The sequence below is a fragment of the Nannospalax galili genome, unplaced genomic scaffold, assembly GCF_000622305.1.
Source record: "Nannospalax galili isolate Female #2095 unplaced genomic scaffold, S.galili_v1.0 scaffold1470, whole genome shotgun sequence".
Taxonomy (NCBI): domain Eukaryota; kingdom Metazoa; phylum Chordata; class Mammalia; order Rodentia; family Spalacidae; genus Nannospalax; species Nannospalax galili.
This window is the reverse complement of record NW_008327337.1, coordinates 123,100-134,128: the sequence shown is the minus strand read 5'-3', so window position 1 is coordinate 134,128 and position 11,029 is coordinate 123,100.

The following is an 11,029-nucleotide window of genomic DNA, read 5'->3' as shown; positions in this document are numbered from 1 at the left end:
TGGTTGCAGTGCTAGGAATCGAACTTGGGTCCTCTGCAAGAGCAATGTATGCACTTCACCACTGAGTCATTTCTACAGCCCACACTCCTAGAAATACATTCTTAAAGGACAATTTTTGGAGTTTTGCACGAAAGTTACACTAAGCTACTGATCATGTAAATATGTCTCCAATTGTCACTACACTTGGCTTTGAGTCCTAGATACTATTTAAACATCAGTATTCTAACCAGGCATGTGGCAGAGCACATTTAGAAACAGACAAAGGATCTAATTGCATGACTGTGTGTTTTATTCAGACAGGGTCTCACCAAGTAGCCCAAGATGGACTCCAATTCAAGCTCTACCTGCCATAGCTCCAAGAACTGGGTATTCCACCATGTATGCATGCCTGGCTGTAATGGATACATTTGAGCTCTTTTCCTGAACTTGGCTCCTGAGATTTTGACAAAAACTTACTACAACTGAAATCTGTACTAAAGGCTGAAAACTATGAACATGAGTGTGTTCACAGATATTGTCATCTTCAAGTCAGCTAACAGCATTACCTATCTGTAGCACTATCTGCTTGGTGTTTAGGGCAAGGGAACTATTTCCCAGAAGAGGAGGGAATTGAATTACCTAAGAGAACAGGGGGTAGGGGCAAGCTATGAGTATAAATCAATGCGTTGCAGGTTGAAGCAATTGGAACACCATCATCTGTGCTTGCTCAGGAGGTACACGAGAAAACTATTTTGAAAGAGTTTCCATAACCAAAGTTAATATAGGAAACCATTCTGGGTATGAGTCACCATTTCCATTTCCTGGAGTAATTATTGGAGTACCACTCTCCAAGATTCCAGCTTCTGGGGTCTGTAGAGATCGCTCAGCAGCTAAAACATTTTCTGCTCTTGCAGAGAACCTGGGCTTGGTTTTGAATACCCATAACAGGTGGCTAAAAAATCACCTGTAAATCCATTTCCAAGGGATCCAACAATTTCTTCTGGCCTTCTTGGGCATCTGCAAGCTCATGGTACACTGAGGCACAAACACATACACAATGAACAAACAAAAACAGCTGGAGCGGAAGCACCCAGCTCTCAGTCAGGATGAAAGTTTTCTCTATAAATGAGAATTAAGAGTATTTTCCTTTGGACTCCCAAGCTGTTGTAAGAATGAAATTGATCAGGAAATGTTCACAGAGCCAGGAATTACATAGCAATGTAGATTTCTCTCAAGGCCTCCACCATTTAGCAAAACAGCATTCAATTGTTAAATTTCCTGAAAGAAATATAAACTTGGATGTTGTCTCTAATTTGAACAAAATCAAGAAAAATATCTGTGTTGTACACCATGAATATAAAATTGGAGAATGTGGTTTATTTTATTTTATTTTATTTTATATCTAACTTCCATAGAAATAGTTAGTGTCATGAGATTATCGATGTTTTGGTTTGCTTATGACTTAAGTCTTTTGCTTTACTTCTATGATCAAGATGAGATAATCTGTAAGTTAAACAAAGCCTAGAAAGATAACGTACATATTATTTAGAAACTTGAAGTAAAGATATTATTGTTGAGTACTTTATTAAGAGGTAAAGCGTGAACTTGGTGCCAGGGAGAAAGTATAAGGATCATACTATCAACAGATACTTTCTTCCCTGCTCCCACCCTGTGAGATAGAATATAATTCTCTGTCTGCTTATTCTGTGTTTGTTCAGGTTCTTGCTCTAAGAAGGGAAGTCTATGAGTGGAAATGCTAAAAGAGCCCAGGTGGCCTCTTATCCCTAATGTCCCCCAGCTATCTACTTCAGGAAGAGCATGGCAGACAGTTGATCTCCAGGCAAGAAATCCATACCCCTCACACAATCTGCAACATAAGTGAGAAAACCAACCCCCAAAGTTGTGTAGAAAAGTAACAGTTTTACCATAAAAAATATGTGCTACAGTTTTAAAAGTCATCTAATTCATAGGACAACAGTGTGAGCTCAAAAATGAAGAAATATTTTTGATTAAATGTAAAAACATTAACGAGATCATGAAACAAACAGGAATTGAGAAATTCTGAAATGACTGCAAGGTAGTGGTGAGACTGTACTGCCAAGCATGCTTTGTGTTGGCAACGGGGTGAGCACACACCATTTTCTTGGGATGCAAAGATAAATGGAACACAGAACACTTGCAAGGTGCAGAGTGATGACTCCTTGCTACTCACAAGTAGCCAAGCTGAATATATTTCAGTGCATTAAATATCAGCAGTTATGTTGGCTTCTGTTTTTTTTTGTTGTTGTTTGTTTGTTTGTTTGTAACAGGGTCTCCCTGTCGCCTCTGACCACCTGGAACTTGCTATGTAGACCAGGCTGGCCTCTGCCTCTTAAATGCTGGAATTAAAAGTGTGTACCACCACGCATCTGACTTATATTACCTTCTGTGTGACAAACTCCTAAACCCTGTTGACTTAAAACAGTTTCCATTTCTAAACTCATAATCTCAGTGTATCACGAGACTAGAGGAGGGTCGACTGGGTCTTGAGTTCATCATTCACAAAACTCGGTGCTCTGTGTTGGCTATATCATGTTTGCATGATTCCAGGCTTGACTGGAAAAAATCCCCTCATGATCAATCTCAGATACTTGGCAGAGTTCAGGTTCAAATAACTGCAGAATTCTTGGAAGTTTACTTTCTTAATGGACAAGGTAAAAAAAAATGAGAATTTCTGCTACTTGGAACCTCTAATTTTTGGGGAAGTTCTGGATCCTTTTTAAAAACACCCATCTAATTAGGTCAGGCATTTAAATTTTCTCTTTTAATTAACATAAAATCAAGGGATGAGGAATTTTAATTCTATATGTCCTTTATCTTTGCCATAAAATATAATATATTCATGGAAATGACATCCCATAAGCTTCACCATATAGTTTAGAGGTAGGTCACACTGTCCACAGCACACCACACAGGAGGATTACACATCCATGTATTTCCTGAGCAGTCATAACAGGGTATATCTGCCACAGCATTCACTAAGCTGTTGTGCATCATTGATCTGGAGAGCTTTAATATTCTCTCATTAATAAGAGCAAGCCAGGCATAGAACAAAAAGATTCAAAGTGAGTATAAAGCAGAAGTAAGTAAAGACTCAGATCCTAGACACTGTAAGGACGTGGGAAGTGTAAGCCAAGGAGCTGTGACTCTGTTCTTTAAGGAAACACTACCAAGAAACATGTTTTTCAATCCTTATCAGAGTTAAGACAAACATATCCAGAAAAAGATATATTGCCATGTTGGCAATAGCTCCCTCTTATTGGTGAATGCTGAAGTACAAGACTGGCTGGTCATACCTGAGTCTCTATCCATTTATACCCCAGGATGCATGGAACTGTGCTTGTATTGCAGCACTGGCTAGGAGGGACACCTAGTGACATCTGGAAGCTAAAATGGCTGTCATTTAATCAGCATTTGCCCTCCAGTTGCTAAAGCATCGGGATTATGAGAACTGGTCCTGGTAATGAAGTGTTTGCTCTCCAGACAGACAGCCACCATCAATTTCAAGTTCTGAGCAAAGAGGTTGAAGAAGTTACAAGCAACCTACACCTATACTTCAAAGGCACCTAAGAGGATTCACATAAATTCTTGTAAGAAGATATGCTAGAGGGGCTAGAGAGATGGTTCAGCAGTTAATAACACTGGCTGTTCTTGCAAAGGACCCAGGTTCATTCCCAGCACCCACATGGTGGAAACAATCATGTGTAACTCCAGTTCCAGGGTGTTCGACGCCCTCTTCTGACCTCCGCAGGCATTGCATGACATAGGTATACTTACATACATGCCGACAATACACTCATACACATAAAACATAAATAAAAATATATTAAAAGTACATATGCTATCACACAAATAGGTGTAATTCTAAGAGCCCCATTATATAGTTAAATAGTATGTGGGGAAGGCTGGATGTCAGAGAAAGAAACAGTAAGAGAGCAAAGATTGACCATGGGAATATTTCATTGTGACAACACATACATGGATGAAAGAAAAGGAAAAGAGAAGGTAGAAAAAAATTGGAGTATTTTGACTCATCCATGTTCCTTCCAACTTCTCGTTATAATATCTTTTTCACCTCAGTTTCTCCACCCTGGAGGTATATGTTTCCCTATAAGTAATGCATATTAGCACTTAAAGATCCACTAAAAAATGAAAATAAGCAAAGGCTGACCATGCTTGAAAAAGAGTCGAAAGGAAGCCAACAAAGTAACTAGAGCAATGTGGTATAGAAAAGAAAGAGGCATGTGCAAAGAGAAGTGAGTAATATACACAGATGGGGCCTGCAGAGAAGACTACCGCTTGGAAGCAGTCATGACTGGTTGGCTCTCTACAAGCCACAGCAAGAATGAAAGGTGTAAGGAAAGAAGAGAGAGAATTATTGAGCTTATTTGAGTGTTATTAAGACTCTTGAACATATGCAAGTTACATGTTCAAGTTATTTAGGCTGCTTTAATCACAACATCTCATTGAACATCCACCCCACCCACCCCATAGTGCATGTGCAATTACTCCTCAAGGTGAATGATTTCAACCATCAACCTAAAAGTCCAGGAAACCAGTAATAGTGATTTGTAGACCGGGATGATGGTTGACACCACCATGATATCAGGCAGTGCTGGGCTGGGAGTCTCAAGCAAGGATCAGTACTCCAGCGTGGACCCAACACACCATCTTAAGCCAATCCAATTTAAGGTCCTCTGTCTAATGATTCATGTTCTAATGATTCATGTTCAATTGCAAAGATGAATAAACACAAGGCGAGGGCTGGGGACTTTAGTAAGAAAAGTGCCTGCTGTGTAAGCATGAGGACTTGAATTCAGATCTCCAGGACCCATAAAGAAACCAGGCATGGTGGCTCATATCCTTATCCCCAAAGTTGGGGGGCATATAGGAAAATCCTGAAGACTCACTAGCCATCAATCTAGTCTTATTAAAAAGTGTGAGTTTTTGTGGATGAAAGTTCCTAGGGGGAAAAAAATCCATCTTTGACTGAAACTTCTGTTAGACTGGTTAACTGATTAGCACTTCAGTGATTGTGAAGAGTTTGGAATGTTACAGGCCCAGAACCTTCTTGCAGCTTACCTTGGGCTGTCTTTAGCTTCCTAAATAGCTATTCTTGGAATGTCTTTGTGGCTAACAAATAAAATCTTTTGAGTGTGAGGTTAACACAAACTGAGCTTCTACCAACCAAAAAGGCCAAGAATGTCTTCAGATCACATACAGCCCACCAATATACCCACCAATATATTTAAAAAGTATGTTGATTTATGACTCTCTTTGCTCTGAAAAAGTTCATGAAATTGCTACCACACTGGAACATAATATTTGGAAATATTTAAGTCTGTGTTCCTGGGCCATGAGCTCCAGAGTAAACTATTTCATTTATTCTGTTGAAGTGAGAGCTGTTTCAATCAACAAGCTTTGGTAAGAGATCATGTCTCTATCTTAAAAAGAAAAAAAGGAGAGTGATAGAGGGAGAGACAAAACATATAGCTCTCACTGAGAGAGAGAGAGAGAGAGAGAGAGAGAGAGAGAGAGAGAGAGACAGCTCTTCCCCCCAAAGATACAGTAAGCCCCCAAATCATGGTATTTCAATATGACAGGGAATGAAAACATATTTTGGAATTTTGATCTCTAAATGACCTAAACTTCCCAACATTATGTTCTTGATTAATGCCTGGGCTCTTTGGGCTATTTCAATTAGTCAGGCCTAGGAATGCAGCTCAGTGTTAATGCAAGAGGCCCTGGGTACCATTTCCAGCATTGCAACATCAAAAGTTTCTTTCTCCTCCACTTCGTCTTTGTCCATTACCAAGTCTTCTTCCAAAATTTTGTCATATGTAAAATATGGACTTTTAACCTTAGAAACCCTTGTGACTGTCATAAAACTTTTCCTGATATCTCACAGCCAACACCAAGTTGTCACAGAAATGAAGCATCCATTGTGAAGCTCTAGGCTCACATGCATGTGAAGCAGCCAGGCTGGACTTCTCTTGGAGTTCTCTCTGCTTCCCTCTTACGGCACTGCCCTGCTCAAGCTTCTTACCTGCTGGTTTGCTGGTATTCTAGACTTTATTTGCTTTCTGCACTATGAGTTTGAAGAAATCATCCTGTCTTATTCATCCCTCTGGCCATTTTGGACAAACATTTACATATAAGGAATGATATTATTATTAAATCAAGCCTCATAAGAAATCAATTTGGCAGCAATTTATGAGTAATTTCTGTTACTGAAAGTATTTGAAATGATAAAAGTCACTTTCTTTGAAACTTTTATGATCTGAAAGTTTTAAATTCAAGTGCAAATGACATCTCCTCTCAATTGCTCCCAATTAGGAGTGCAGAGTGATGTACATGCACAGTACAGCTGAATTAGCAGGTGATAATAAACTCCGTGGCAACTTTGTTGTGGGAATTTGTTACAAGAAACACTGTATCCCTCACTCCCCACCTCAGCATGAAAAGGGGGATGGGACTCTAAGCTTTTAAAAAGAGATATAGAACATTTTAAATGGAAATTTTGTGTATTTCATAGAGAACATCTCAATCAATCTTAATCATCTTTATATCCCTGTCACCACCAGCAGCTGCCCACAGGCCACCCGATGGAGCCCATATGCTCTGTTATCACTGTTAAGGCCCTCTGTGTCAATTCAGTGTCCTCAGACATTCTCCAGTTCGAGTCCATCCATTGAGGTCTAGTCAGCCTATCTAGAGTCCCTTGTTTTAGGAAGATCAGCTCTTCTTCACTTAGCAGCAATCAGTTGCCAGTATTTCTTCAGATAAGATTGGGGTTTAATGTTCATTTTCCCAGTTCTATACTGAGTTTTTGTCTGCCTGAGTTTTCATAGGACTTGTGTATTCTAACACAATTGCCAAAGAATCATATGAGCAGGATCCCAGGAACTTGTAGGACTCTGTTTCCATATAGTCCTGCAACTCCTCTCTGGCTCTTCCAATCTTTCTGCTCCCTCTTCAGCAATAGTCTTTAAGCCTTGGGCAGAAACCTGAAACTCTGAAACTGTTAGAAGAAAATATTGGCAATAATCTATAAGATATAGGTGTAGGAAAGGGTTTTCTAAACCAGACCATCAACTGCCCAGTATTAAGGTCAAAAATCAACAAATGGTACCTCATTAAACTAAAAAGCTTCTGTACATCAAATGAAGCAACCAATGAATCAAAGAGAAAACCCACAGAATGGGTGAAAATCATCACCAGTGACATATCCGACAGAGGTTTAACATCCAGAATACATAAAGAGGTTAGTGGATATGGTTCACATACACAATAAGGGAATATCACAAAATAAAGACTATGGGAAATTTGGTTTAGTTGGAGGTCAGGATTACCTGTGTTATTAGTAGTCAGACAGAAGAAAATGCATAATGGAATCTAGCTAAAAAATGGGTTAAATTTTATGGAAATATAATACTCATTTGTATGGCAGGAGGTAAGGCAGAAAATAAAAACAATTATTCCTAGACTATTACTGCAAAAAGAAATCACAACTCAGCTTTTCTCCTCAACTCTAAAAAATAAAATTAGGATGTATCAGTCACATCTTTTATAAAGAATGTTATCTAATCCCAAGGAAAAAATATTCTTGTTATAGTAAGTTTTGAAAGAAAAGTCCTTATAGCCTGGCAATTAAAATGATTGTATTATTATCTGTCTTCAGCATGAGTCTGAATAATTTTTGTATGTATCAGAAGATAAAGCTAAAAAACTAAATACTTTTTACTCCTGGTCTTCACTACTGAAGCAAAACCAGGCTGCTGTCCATTTACTAAAGGGGCTATATGTTCCACAATGATCTGGAGAGAAGACAAGATGGAGATACACAAATTCCACACAAAGACTAAGGGCCATGTTGGAAGGAAGAGGCAGGACTGAGCTCTTTCTTTTATGTAGCCACTAGATTATTTCCAAATGGTCCTTGGATAAAGGATAAAAATTCCTATAGAACTGGATTGCCCTAAAGAGGGAGATACTGTGGTATCTTTTGTGTCTTCATTCATGAAAGGAGGCAACAGGGTTTCATTTAAGATGACATATGTCTCCATAGGGACATATATCTCTTGAAAAGTTTAAAAAGTGACATAGCACCAAAATGGTGAGTAGGGGCTCAATTTGTAATGGTTGATGTGATTTTTTTACAAACATTTTCTTTCCTAGAAATACTATTTGCAGAGAGTTTTATCTTCCAGGCAGGCTAACGGGGGCATGTGCCAACTGTACACATTATATTATTAGAGTAAAGGAGAAAGGCCCCCTTAAGAGAAAACTGGTCAACAGAATAAAAAATCTCTGGCCTGGGTGGAGACCTAACATCCCAATTCAGCCAGGTCAATCATTTTGCCAAAGTCCCACCCCTTGGAAGGCGGGTTCATCTTATGTCAAGCTAAAGAGACAGACACAGTTCCTAGTGCATTAATGAGATGGTGAAAATGTCCTGCCCTAGATCATCACCTCTTAGTGCAGTAGTTTCTGTGCTGGCTGTAGCCACATAACTTCCTCAGTCTTCAGAAATGTATAACTTCTCCTTTGCTTCTTTCTATCTCTGTTCTACGGATTTTTCTCCTAATATTTTGAGCTGTCCCAGCACGTTGGGTTTCTTTATTCTTTCTCTAAAACTCCTGGCCCCATCATGTGACTGCTATCCTGATATGTGCCTGCCCTCCATGCTGCCTACAAATGGGAAATGGCTACTGTTTCTTTCTTGCTTCCATTCTCCTCCTCAGGAGAGCTGCTACTACAGCCACCTTCTCTAAAGGTGTGTCTTTTAAACTCGAATACAATTGTCCTGAAGCTTCCATTTGAGTCCATTCTTAAATCCTTCTATTGAGACTAAGAACCCTAAGAAGGGACCCCCTTTTCCACTGTAACATCTGACGACCAGAAAGGGATCTCCAAAATTCCAGTAATGGTATTTGGTCTCTCCCTCAGTCATTTGAACATGCTTCATTATCTAGTTTTACAGAGGAGAGTCTTCTTTTTCTTTTTTTTTTTCTGTAGATTCTTGAGTTCACACATACACAGATTCCTCATTCACAAGTGCAATAGAGCCAACTTACTCCTTTGTTCAGAAATATTTCTAAAGAACCTTTCTGACTCTCCCAGATGCACATTTATATTCAAGACAAACCAAAACATAACATTTGGCTTACACCACATCGTCTATCTTCATCTCTGGCACTGTGATTATGTAGCATTTATAAACTCCCTGTCCAGTCAGGCAAATGCTTGCACTTCTGTCCTTTGATTTAGTGCATCGAGTCCCACTAGTGAAGTTCCCAGGCTTGCAAATCGACATAATCTGAGTCTAGATTTCCAGGCTTAGGTTTTTAAATCACTTGGCTGAGAAAAAAAGAGTTGATGGTAGAAAAAACATGACAGTGACAGAATGCTTAGTTGCCAGCTCACATCTATCAAAATTACATTGGTCTGGGGCTGGAGAAATGGCTCCACAGTTAAGAGCACTGGCTGCTCTTGCAGAGGATGAAGGTTTGGTTCCCAGCACCCATATGGCAGTCAACAACTGGCTGTAACACTAGTTCCAGGAGATCAGGTGCCTGATTTTGGCCTCCACAGGCTTTGCACACACAAGTGCACTTCCATACATGTAGGCAAAACACACATATGCATAAAATAAATGAGGAAATAATTAAAAAATAGATTGTTTGATTTCAACACAAATTTTAAACAAAACATACATGTATGCGGTAGTTTGAATGAGCTGTTCCCCCCATGGAATCAAGTACTTGAACACATTGCCCCAGTTGGTAGTGCTGTTTGCAGGGGTTTAAGAGGTGTGGCCTTGTTGGAGGAAGCACATCATTGTGGACAGTCTTCCATAGTACAAGCCTTGTCCACTTGCAGTTTATCTCCTTCCTTCCTTCCTGTGCATTCTTGAAGAAACGTACCTCAGCTTTCTGTGTGTGCTGCCTCCTGCCACACCTCCTCTGTCATTATGGACTCTACCCTCTGGAACTATAAGCCCAATAAATTCTTCCTTCTATAAGTTGTCTTGATCATGGTGTTTTATCACCAGAAAAGTACCTAATACAATATAGAAAAAGGGTAAATGGGATGGAACTGATTTAAACAGCTGTCTTTTATGAAAATACCAAATAAGATGACTAATATATAATATCCCAAGCTAATGTTTAGGAATAAAATAATTGAAATGATAATTTCAGTTCTTCATGATATATAATTGCCAAGTACAAGTCTTAAATCTATCAAGAATTTTATATGAATAATATAACTTAAAATGCAAAATAAACAAACAAAAATTCTGGATGAGATGGTCCATGCGTTGGGAGGCTGAAGCAGAAGGATGGTTAAGTTCAAGGCTAGCCCATATTGTACAATGAGACCCTACCTCAATAAAACAAAAAATAATTGAAAATAATAACCATTTGCTTCAAGGAAAACCTTTAATTTTATTTTTTCTGTCTACATGGATCTAGGTATATATAAGAACTTGATTTATATTTCAGAATTCTTTCTGTAAATTCAACATGAAAGTAAAACCTGTGGATGAATGGTATCTGTTATATATAATCTCCAGCTAGGAGATAGTCTGCCTCCGGAGACTAACTCTCCATGATTTGGAAGGAAAACTCTTTCCCATTGAAGTCTATTTGCTTCCCATTGTGCCAAGTTATATTCAATTTATACTGAGATTCTTTTTACAGGTGGAGCTTGGATATCTGTAGGGACCCAGCAGGGAGGCGCATGTTGGAAGGATTCACTCTTCTGCTCTTCAATGGATGCATTTTGTAATATAAGAATAATGACAAATATAAATAAACAGAAATAAAACATGAGAGGTGGCACAGCCACCAGCTTCCTGCGGCCAGCATCTGTCCTGGGTAAGTTCAGCAGCACCCACTGTGCTTTAATTCCCCCAGCCTCATTCACCCTCCCAGCTCCCCCAACCATCTCTCACCATAGCCTGGGCACTGGCCCATTTCTTGCCTTGGAATCCCAGACCTCTGGACTG